This window comes from Hemicordylus capensis, chromosome 4 (assembly GCF_027244095.1).
Source record: "Hemicordylus capensis ecotype Gifberg chromosome 4, rHemCap1.1.pri, whole genome shotgun sequence".
NCBI classification, from domain to species: domain Eukaryota; kingdom Metazoa; phylum Chordata; class Lepidosauria; order Squamata; family Cordylidae; genus Hemicordylus; species Hemicordylus capensis.
In genome coordinates this window covers 121,823,660-121,835,206 of record NC_069660.1, presented here as the reverse complement: position 1 = coordinate 121,835,206, position 11,547 = coordinate 121,823,660, and positions in this window count along the sequence as shown.

Here is an 11,547-nt window from a genome sequence, read left to right as displayed (position 1 = left end):
AAAATTTTCTTTGCCACTTTGAAGAATGTTACAGATGACCAGTGTGCCCAGTAGCTGCATGCAAACCGTGTGATAAGTTAGTGCTTCGTAAATGACTGCTTAAGCCTGTATTCACTCTTCACATTGCAGTTTTGCTTCACAATAAACTACCCACCTTTTGGGATTCATTGTAAAGGACTGTAACACGGAACCTGGGAACATGGCTGCTCCATCACTGCGGCACTTCTCAGTGGCTGCCTTTTCAAGCAGAAGCCCCACCCTTCCTGTCACCTATCTGGCTATGGAGTTGCCCAGCAACAGGAATGCTGCCGCATCCCATCCCAAGCTTGTCAGCCTGTAAAGCAGTACAGTCACACAAGGGCATTCCCTCTTCCCGCTCTGCCCCTTGCTCCCTCCACCTGGCAAGCAGGAGGGAAAGGGGACGGGAGGACAGGATGGGCACTAAGATGGGCTTTGCTCCCTGATAATGAAGCAACTATGATGTATGTTCACAAGCATAAACACAGCAGGTGGCAACAAAATCAAGGCACCCCATCACATCACTGGGAGGGGAATAAATGTTTGGGGTGGTGCCCGGAGTCGGATATAAAAACAGCCACAACCAGGGATTCTTGAGCAGCCAAGTTCTCTTTTTTTCACAGAAAGGTTGGGGTTGGGGGCCCCAGCCCCTTCCCTTTGGGGGTTATCAGTCCTTAGGCTTACTCATGAGTAGGGCTGGTCACCAGGGTCAACAGTGCTCCAGTCAAACGAGCTGGACCGTGCCTGCTCAAGAGAGTGCCAGGCCATGGAGACAGCTCTGCACTCATAAGAAGAGCTGTCAGAGGGTAGGGGAGAGAATTGCTGAGCAAGATCTCTAATAATTTGTGATGACAAAATAACCCCTTCTCCCACGGTCCACTCTCTCATGAAAGTGCCAGACCATTTGGGCCCTATATCGAGCCAGTTTGCTTTATGGAGTAAAGCTGTGGGGATGGGTATCCTGGCAACAGTTCTCCCTGTATTGGCCACTGTCACCAAGCAGCTGTCAAAGCTTGCCCCCTGCCAGCCTCTCTACCCATGTGGGCATGTGTACCCTTGATTGTGCCCCAAAATGGCAACCCCACTCTCACGGGGTCCCTGGAGATCAGGGCTCCCCCTCCCATGATTTCCTGTGCCGGCAGATCTGCAAACGGTGCAATGCCGGACTGAACCCAGGAACTTTAAATGGGTTTAAAGAACTGTCCACGCACCTGGTGTTTCCCCCTGTCCGTGCACGCAGCCAGGCTCTGACACATGGAGCACCTAAATCTCCTTTGGGTGCATGCAAGGCTTCACAGAGAAGGGGGGTTGCAGCACTTCTGCTCTATCTTTTACCATGAAGAGTTGGGGGCCCCACACAAGCGGGGCCCATGTTGTTGGGTTAGCTCAACTCATGAGCATGCATTTTGACAGAAGACCTAAAAGTTTCATCCACATGGGTGGTCCCCCCCCCCCCAAGTAGACTGGCTCTCTCATGAGAGGGATAGCCCACCAGCAGCAAGTTGCCAGCAGAGCAGGACTATAGTTTGGTCTGCATGGACTGCTTTGATGGGGTGATCCCTTGCAACAGCATCCTAAGTCATGGCAGGACAGACACCCTCCCCCAGGATCCTTTGCCCTCCCTCATATACATATCCCTTGCTTGGAAGTCTCCATGTTATTGGTTGGTTTGTTGTTTGGTTGATTGTATTTCTATCTCACCTGATACAGAAATCTCCAGGCAGTGTACAAATGAAAACATAACAGAATATAAAACAGTTAAATTCAGTTAAAATACAATATAAAACAGGTAAAATGTTCCACTCCCTAATCTGATAATAGAGAAATAATACCCTCCAATGTCCCCCACCCTTCCACCCCCCAATTGTTTGTGCAGGGCTATTTAGGTGCAGGGCTCTTTAGAGGGCGGTGATGCCATCACTGTCAGAAGAAGAGCTGCGATGGTATGGCATTTAAAGGGATTTAAATGCCCTTTTCATGCAGAGGGTGGGTGGACGGCTCCAAAAATCCACAGTCATGCTCAGCATGCCCTCTTCAAGATCGTGTCCAATCACAGCTCTTCCGCTGATGTGCTGATGCTTTGCCCACAATCTGGCTGGACACTTTGCCCACAGCCTGCTGGGATTGGCCTTGGTGGCCGAGGAGCAGGGAGGGACTCCCCTCTTCTGGAACTGGAGGTTGGTGGGCCGCAATTGGAAGAATATATTTGGTGCAATATACAGTTTAAAGTTGAAACTGCAGGTTCGCCCACATCCGGTTCCATCTTACGTCTGAATTTGGCTGGTGTCAGCTTCATGTAGAAAGATAATATGAAACTATCTCAGCACTGTTCTGACACACAGCACTTTGGGAAACTTAACACACACCCAAAATGCATATGAAAATGTGGCTTCATTCCTTTATCTGCGGCAAAATAATAGTAATTTCTGCACCTGAGAGAAAAGATGCGTTAAAGAATATATTATGATAATATAATATTATGATGATAGTGACCATAGAAGTGGTAGATAAGATGGTATGCCAAGGGAATGTTAAGAGAAGCTTTAAAATCTGAGGATTCAATTAAGTTTAAATCCATAGCACATTTGAATGATGTCTTAAGTAGATCTCATGAATGCACCAATTATGTTCTTTTCGTAAACCAAATTAATACAGATTTAAGTGTTCTTTTTATATATAGGAGTTTTAATAAAGGAAATCCAGTCAGCTGAGACGTTTCTTTTTAAGAACATTTTGCTTTGCATAAATACCAGTTACATCATTAAATAATAATAATCAGAAAAGCACCAGCCAAAACTTGTGGGAGGGAGGGAGGCAGAGAGAAAAAGAGAGAGAGAGTGAAATAGAGTGAGTGAAGCTAAGGGCATGTGAAGAACAGTGAATATCCGGCAACAGCAGCAAAACAGTTTCAATTTTCTGGATTATTAATTCAAATTCACATGCACATGCCAGTTAAAATTAAAGGCCTTTTTTTACGGCTCTAGTTTAAATTAAAGATTATATTCTGCTCCACAAGTCTGAATTAAATAGCTTATTTTGCACACCAAGCTCTCATTTTAAAGCTAATAAAGAAAAGACATAGCATGTACGTGCAAGCTGGAGACAGGAAGGCTCTAAATTACTACACCTGTTTCACTTGGGAGCTACTTTATTAGTGTTACAAAACTTGGCTTTCGGTTTGGCATTCTGCAATGCATTTAGAACAAGCCTTTCTTTGTTTTGACAGAATGACTGCAGTAAATGAATGACGTTTGAGCTAGGTGAGAAATGTGAAGGTACAAAATTAACTGGTAAGATAATTACTGTTCTAATTCTGCATAAACAAGCATTTTGAAAATCATTAATAGTTCAGGGAAATAATGTTAGTGATTAAATAAGGCGGTTTGCATCGCTGAGCACAACTAAGCTCCTTTAATTACATTTGAAAGCAAGGGAAAGCAGCTAATTAAAATTAGCACAGGGTTCCTGAATGACCAGCACTGTATTGTTGCCCTAACCTGTTTAATTGTGTTTATTAATATGTCTTCATTTTCTCCTCTTCTATGCATTAAAAAAAATCTTTAAGAAATGTAAACCTCTGCGAAGGAGCATGAACTGGATGCTGTTATTAAAATTAGTTGTTGCCACGATAACCAGGGAATTATTTAAAAAGTGAGCCAACATCATTACTTCAAAACCTTGACTTTCTTTCTCTTGTTCACTGACGGAATCACTGAAATATGTCAATCATATCTGCAGATGAGAAAATCATTAGAATGTAAGGAGATACCTTAGGCATGCCCAAGGATTTGGGGAAACTGTGGGACTTTTGCCTTTCCTTCACTTTTGAACAGCAGATCCCCCCCCCCTCTCTCACACACACACACACCCCTAACTTCAAATTGCTTTTGAAAGGCTGGTGTAGGTGAAACACGAGTCCAAACCACTCTTGGGAATGCAGAAATCATCACACGATTCATCAAGGTCCATGCTTGCTGCCATAGAGGCATTTTGTAACCTTTCACTTAAAAACAATAGGTTGGATCCAGAAGTCTGTGAAGAGAAAGCCACTCATGCACCAGGGCTTTCTTACCTCTCAATTACTTCTTCAGCTGCCTGAGGGTCCAAAAGCAATAATCCTGGAGGCTAGGGGGACTTCTGGAAGATCCTTAAGATCTTCTTCAGAGGCCCTCCTCCAGGTGCTCCTGCCAAACAAGGTGAGGTGAGTGGCTACTAGGGAGAGGGCCTTTTTGGTGGTTGCACCCTGTTTATGGAATGGCGTCCCCAGTGAAGTTTGCCTGGCTTAATCACTTTGTTCTTTTAGATGCCAGGTAAAGATCTTTTTGTTCACTCAGGCCTATTAACTTTTAACTTTTGGTCTGATTTTATTTATTTATTTATTATTTATTTCAATTGAGCTTTAAAGAAGGTCATTGAAAAAAGCTTTGATGTGTGGAAATGTGTATCACGTCGCCCTTTATACCATCTTATTATTTATTTATTTGTTTGATTTCGTTCCTGCCTGGCTTCAGTTAAAAATCATTTTAACTGATTTTAAAATAAATGTATCTTAAATGGCTTTGTATTGTATTTTGTATCCCCCCCCCTTTTATTTTGGTTTGTTATGATTTAATGTGTTGCGTGTGTTTTTATCTCATGTTTTAACATTGTGTTGTAAGCCGGCCAGAGAACAATTTGTTATAGGGCGACTAACAAAGTTTATTATTTATTATTATTTTTATTATGTGAATTGCAGCACAGCGGGTTGCAAGAGGTGGAGGGAATCAGGAGAATTGCCAACTCTGGCAGAAGCTATTCTGGAGATTTATTTCCCCCCAATATTTTGCACAGTATAACACTATTAAAATCTCCAGGATTGCATTCAATAGTTGCCTGGAAATGGATGCTGATCCCTGGAGAATCCAGGCCAGTTCTGGAGTGCTGGGAACCCAAGAATTAATGAAAGTTTGGGAGGTCATTTTGCACAAGAGGAACTGCATTTTGCTTCGACAAGGGATCCTCTGGATCCCAGCCACAGGCTACAATCCAGTAGAGAGGGGTGCTTAAGCTAAATGATATTGATAGGTTTAAGTGTGCCTATTACTGGAGTACAACCATTATAAAAAGCACATTATTCAATAAAATATACCTAATAAAACTAGCAACAATCAATTGTATATATGAAAAAATTCTCTACAAATAAAGTGCATTCATGTTATAACAATCCATAGTTTCCGAACAGGAAGCCTTTTTTGAGGCCCACCGCCCCACCCCCCACCCACCCAAAGTCCAAGGTATTCACAGCATAATTTTATTTGATGTCTAGCTAATTTCCTTTTCTACTGATCAACTGGCTTTTAGTCTTAATCCCTGGGTGGGTCACACATAAGATATATAAAGGAAATAGTATTTTGTAATATACAATGTACAATACAATGAATAGGACAAAAATAGATTCAGTGCTAACATATGTTTTATATTTAGGCATAATCAATTCAACTTAAAGCAGACAGAACAATTTATATGGTATTGATACTGCATCTCTGAAGTGAGACTTGGTCAAATAATAATTTACATACATATACATGTTAAACAGTAAAAACCAGCAAAAAATACAAAGTTGTATATGGAAAGGCACCAGGTCCTAAGAAAGCAGGTTAAATCATGGAAATTATGCTCATGAAACTGATAAGCAATTATCTTAAGGAGTTAATTTTAACTACATGAATAGTACAGAATATTCAGCAGACGTTACATACATTAATTTATAGATGCATATTTTATCAACATACAGAGGTAAATCTGGTTCACAGCAATTCAACTGTAGATTGGGGGAAGCATCCATTGATTAATCTTAATTCTTAGAGTTTATTGATTGATTTATTCATCAGATTTGTACACCGCCCCAAACTTCCATCTCTGGGCGGTTAACAATAACATAAAAACAAGTTTAAAACATACACAAAAACTTAAAACAATTTAAAACAATTTAAAACCAAACACAAATTAAAACCTAAACAATTTAAAAAGCTGAAAAAGCTTGGGTGAAGAGGTGGGTTTTCAAATGCTTTTTAAAAATTGTCAGAGATGGGGAGGATCATATTTCAGTGGGGAGCACATTCCACAATCTTGGAGCAGCAACCGAGAAGCCCCGCCCCCCATGTGGCCACCAGGCGAGCTGGTAGCAACTGGTGACAGACCGCTCCAGACGACCTCAATGGGTGGTGGGGCTCATAATGAAGAAGATGTTCTCTTCTTCAAAGTTCACAGTATTCACAGTATAATTTTATCTGATGTCTAGTTAATTTCCTTTTCTATTGATCAACTGGCTTTTAGTCTTAATCCCTGAGTGGGTCACATAAGATATGTAAAGGAAATACATAGGAAATACATATATAGTAATGGGCAAAATACAATGTGCTGGTTATTACCCTCAAAGCCCTGAACAACTTGAGCCCAGGTTATTTAAGAAAGCACCTTCTTCTTCATGAACCCAGCTGCCTAATAAGATCATAAGGGGAGGTCTAGTTGTTGTTGTTGTTGTTGTTGTTATAATTATAATAATAATAATAATTATTATTATTTATTACATTTATATCCCACTCTTCCTCCAAGGAGCCCAGAGTGGTGTACTACATACTTAAGATTCTCTTTCACAACAACCCTGTGAAGTAGGCTAAGCTGAGAGAGAAGTGACCGGCCCAGAGTCACCTAGCTAGTATTATGGCTGAATGGGAATTTGAACTCAGGTCTCCCCGGTCCTAGTCCAGCACTCTAACCACTATACCACGCTGGCTCTCTGCAGTTACCACAAGTTCATCTGGTGGTAACCCCAAACCAGGCCTTCCTTAGGGTTGTCCCAGGTCTCTGGAACATGTTCCCAAACAAAATCAGAACCTCTTCATCTCTTGCTGTTTTTAAGCAACATCTGAAAAAGCACCTATTTGATCAGGCTTTTCATTCATAAGCTTTTAAAGTTTTATTGATAGTTCTTTTAAATTGTTTCACATGATGCAATGTGTTAATTGTGCTTTTAATATGTAAACTGCCCAGAGATTTGTATATGGGGTGGTATATACATGCGAAAAATGAAAATAAATAAATAATCGGAGAGGCTGTTTTTCGAATTATTGCCAACATAATTCTTTTTAAAAGCATAAATTCTTTTAAAAAGCATACTGTTTTTTTTTAAATCAAATGATTTATCATTATGCAAGCAGAATTGTTCTGCAAAGTATACAGCTTCAAATGTTAATGAACACGTGTTCGTCTGGTGGCTATGCAGGGATGGGCCTTCTCTGTTGCTACCTCAAGACCCTGGAATACACTCCCTGCAGAAATAGAGCTTCCCCATTTCGGACAACTTTTTAAAGGTCTCTAAAGACCTGTTTTTTCACCCAAGCTTTCTGACTGGACTGTGGTTTTAAACTGTGTTAAAGTTTTCATTTTATCTGTTTTAAGTTGCTTTAAATTGCCCAGAGACAGACGTTTGGGGCAGTCTACAGATTTAATAAACAAGCAAGCAAGCAAATACATGCATACATACATACACATACATTCAAGATTGAGGTGGTTGAATTTCTGCTTGCTATCTTTGTCATCTTTGCCTGGCTTGCTGTACAAAAGTTTAGTCTTCTTTTTTGTAAGCAAATTTTGCTGGACACATGCTCCAGTGATTGGGAAATGGCAGTGTGTCAGGTGGGAAAGGTGTTCAACCTTTGCAAAAATTTAAAAATAAGATAATAGAACATGTCAAACAACATCCACAGATGTGAAGAGCAAGAGAGCCTTGCTAATGTGGGATTCTTTTATTTTTAAGGCATTTTGTCAAATGAGTGCTCTGCTTTGGCACAATGTGTATGTATAATTGCATACATGTGCACACAAACGGAAAAAAAATGTTTAAAATTAGAAATGACATTTTCAAAATGAATAGGTTACAGAATGGTGAGGGCCTGGAGGAAGGAACCGTATCGCTAATCACTGGTGATGTTTTGTGAAAAGTTACTTTTGGACAGTGGCCACCATCAGAAAAGGAGCATTTTCTAGATGTGGAAAATCACATTTTCCTAGTACCGTCCTTCATTGTTTTTCAAACGGGACCCACTTTAGCAAGGCTGAAGCTTCACACAGGCCCCATAAACAATTAGTCCAAGAGCCGCACTTAGGGGTGATGGGAACCACCGCTTGCATTTTCAAAGGAACATGCACTATTATTTAAGACTTCTTTCACTTTATTGAATTGCAATACACTGGTAGCCTTTTTATTTGAACGGTAGGGATACGCGTTTGCAGTGCTGCAGCTGTGGGCGATGACCCCATGCTACCATCACCGGTTTAAAGGGTGGGCTGCCCTTCCAACACCTGTCTGCCTTGGCGGTGGGCTAGAAAAAGATGCTCCCAGGCATGTCTTGTGAAGGCTCCTCTCACTGCCCGCGTTTCCCTGCTGCCGCCAGCAATCCTCAGGAGCCGGTCTGTGGGGTCTGCCAGTAAAGCATCCCCATCTCTGCTGGCACCCCAACCCCCACCACCGTGCTTGCCCTCTGGATGTGCAGCAGGTGGGTCCACGGGCTCCTCCAGCAGGATATCTCCCCTGTACATCCTGCACATATGCATCCTGCACATATGCTTTGCAGGATGCAGCAGGCCATGATTAGCTTTGGTACTAGCTCCTCATTGACATCCAGCAAGGTGTAGAGGGCATGCATCCGGGCCTTCAGCCTTCCAAACACTTGTTCAACCATGATCTTCATGCTGCTGTACCTGAAATTGAAATTCCTCTCCAAAGCACCTCTGGGTGTGTGATGGGGGTGACCATCCACTCCTGGAGGCTTATCCCTAGTCGCCGAATATCAGCGGCTTCACTTATCACCCACCCACCTCCATGGGCACAATATTCACCCAGGTACTGGAGCACAGCTTTGAGGTGAGTGGGGAGGTCCAGAAAATGGACGTGTTGTGGCTTTTGTCTGACACCCCAGTGTAGACATCCATGAACTGCCCCGTTGTGTCCACCATACCCTGTCAAGTCCAGTCATGGTGTTGTAGTGTTTTTCACATCTTTGCCATCTATACACCCACTGATGCCCAAGAAGCCCTTCTGCTAGAACTCTGACATCACCTCCGGTGCATTGCCCAAGTGGATCACATACTCCAGCAGGTCAACCACTTCATTGACAATCTCGCAGATGGTGGAGGTGCCAACCACAAACAGGTTGCTCAGAGCCAGGAAGTTGCAGTTGGAGGCCAGTTTGTAAATTTTTATGGTGAGCCGCTTGTGTGCTGGTTCGAGCATAAAACCAGGCCGAACCAGTTCAGGGGATATGCTTGCAAAGGGGAATCCAGTGCAGATTCTCCTTTACAAGTACAGGGGATGGGGGACACTTTAAGGGGTAAGGGGTAGGGATGTGCACAAAACCAATTTTTGTGGTTTGGTTCTAATTAGAACTGAACTCAAACCATTTCTATCAGTTCAGGTTCTAAACTGTTAGAACTGGCCTGTGGTTTGTTTTGAATTAGAACCTCCTAGAACCAGTTCAAAAAAGTTATCCATAGGGAATAATGAGGCTCAAACAGGCTCATATTCCCTATGGACAGCACCCAGGGGTGCCAAAGTGGGGTGTGTGGTAGGCCCCCATGTTTGTCAACTACCATCCAAGCCCAAAAGCAATTTTTAATGATGTTAAAACACTTTCAATGTTTTTTTTAAATTTCTCCCATAGGCAATAATGGGGATTAGAGTATGTATATATGTATGTATGTATTTATTACATTTATATACTGCCCAAACTTTTGTCTCTGGGTGGTTAACGTTTTTGACATTTTTGATGTCACATAGATTCTACATAATGAATCCCGATGTAGAATCTATGTGCCATCAGAGAACCCAACACTATTAACATCAGAGAATCCACATGTGTTGGATTCTCTAACGGCACGCATAGATTCTATATAGGGATTCTATATCGGTAGAAAAAATGGGCCAGAGGCCTGAAGCCATGCTAGCTGGCTAGGTACAAGCAGGAGGGAGGATTAGGATCCCACCACACATTCACTCCCTACACACATCTTTTTAAGCACACTTAAATATTGTTAACTTCTAAACAAGTTAGTAAGTAAACTGTTTACCTGTCTGGCATGGCTGGCACTGCCGCCCACTGCCTCTCGCCTGCCCGGTGGCCCCAAGCAGCCAGCAATGGCTGGCTGGTTCAATGAATCGATTCAAATTTTTGTGCTGAGGTCGAATTGAACGGCAAAAAACTATTGGTGTATTCCTCTAGTGAATTTGCCCATTGTATATGAAGGTAATTGAAGTCACCAATTATTACAACTCTGTCTCTCTTTGACGCCTCTCTAATTTGCTTCTCCAACTCCAGGTCACTCTCAGCATTTTGATCCGGAGGGCAATAGCATGTCCCTAGTAACACATTTTCTTTCAGTCTTTGTATTGTCATCCATAATGTTTCTGTTGAGGACTCCAGGCCTCCTAGGTTTTCGAGTTTGTTTGATTCTATCCTACCTTTAACATACAGTGTGCCTCCACCCTCAATTCGCCCCCTCCTGTCCTTCTGTAGCGTTTGTATCCAGGAATAATAGTGCCCCACTGGTTCTCACAGTTCAAATGAGTTTTCCGTTATGCCCACTATATCTATGTTTTCATTAGCAACCAAGCACTCCAGCTTGCCCATCTTGGCTTGGAGGATTCTGGCATTGATATACAAACACCTATATGCTGAGTAACTCACCTGGTGGCATGTGCTATCATCTTTAACATTACCTTTTTGATCAGCTGTCATGTACTCCTATCTGCTCTACTCCTTCTTCTACTCTCTCCCCTTCTGGTTTATCTGAAACATTTGGACCTTCTCACCTTAGGGGATTTTTCTTGCTGAACCAGATACCACCAGTTTTTGTCAACAACCCTGCAGGCATCATTTTAAAATCTGCTCTGCGATCTTTTCAATTGTAAGCACCAGCAGCCTGGTTCCATCTTGGTTCAAGTGCAGCCCATCCCTTTTGTACAGGTTTTGCTTGCCCCAAAATATATTCCAGTGGCTAATAAATCTAAATCCCTCCTCCTGACACCACCTGGCCCCTCAGCTCCACGTGTCTCACTGGCCCTGCACATGGAACAGGTAGCACTTCAAAGAACACTACCCTGTGGGTCCTGGACCTCAGCATGCTACCTAGCAGCATAAATTTGGCCTCCAGGACCTTCTGACTACATTTCCAACATTGTTGGTGCCAACATGCACCACGACAGCTGGCTCCTCCCAACACTGCCTAACAGCCTATCAAAATGATGCATGATGTCCACAGCCTTCACACCAGGCAGGCAAGTCACCGTGCGGTCTATACATGGGCCCATCGCACAAACCCATCTGTCTATGTCCTCCACTACTTGGACACTACTTGGAGGCCCCCAACCCCCGGAGGAGTATCCTCTGTGAAAGAGGATATGGATGCATCACCCATGGAAGGGGTCCCTTCTAAGGGAGCATTCCTCTCTTCCTCAGACAAATGTGCTCCTTCCCTGAGACCTTCATTCTA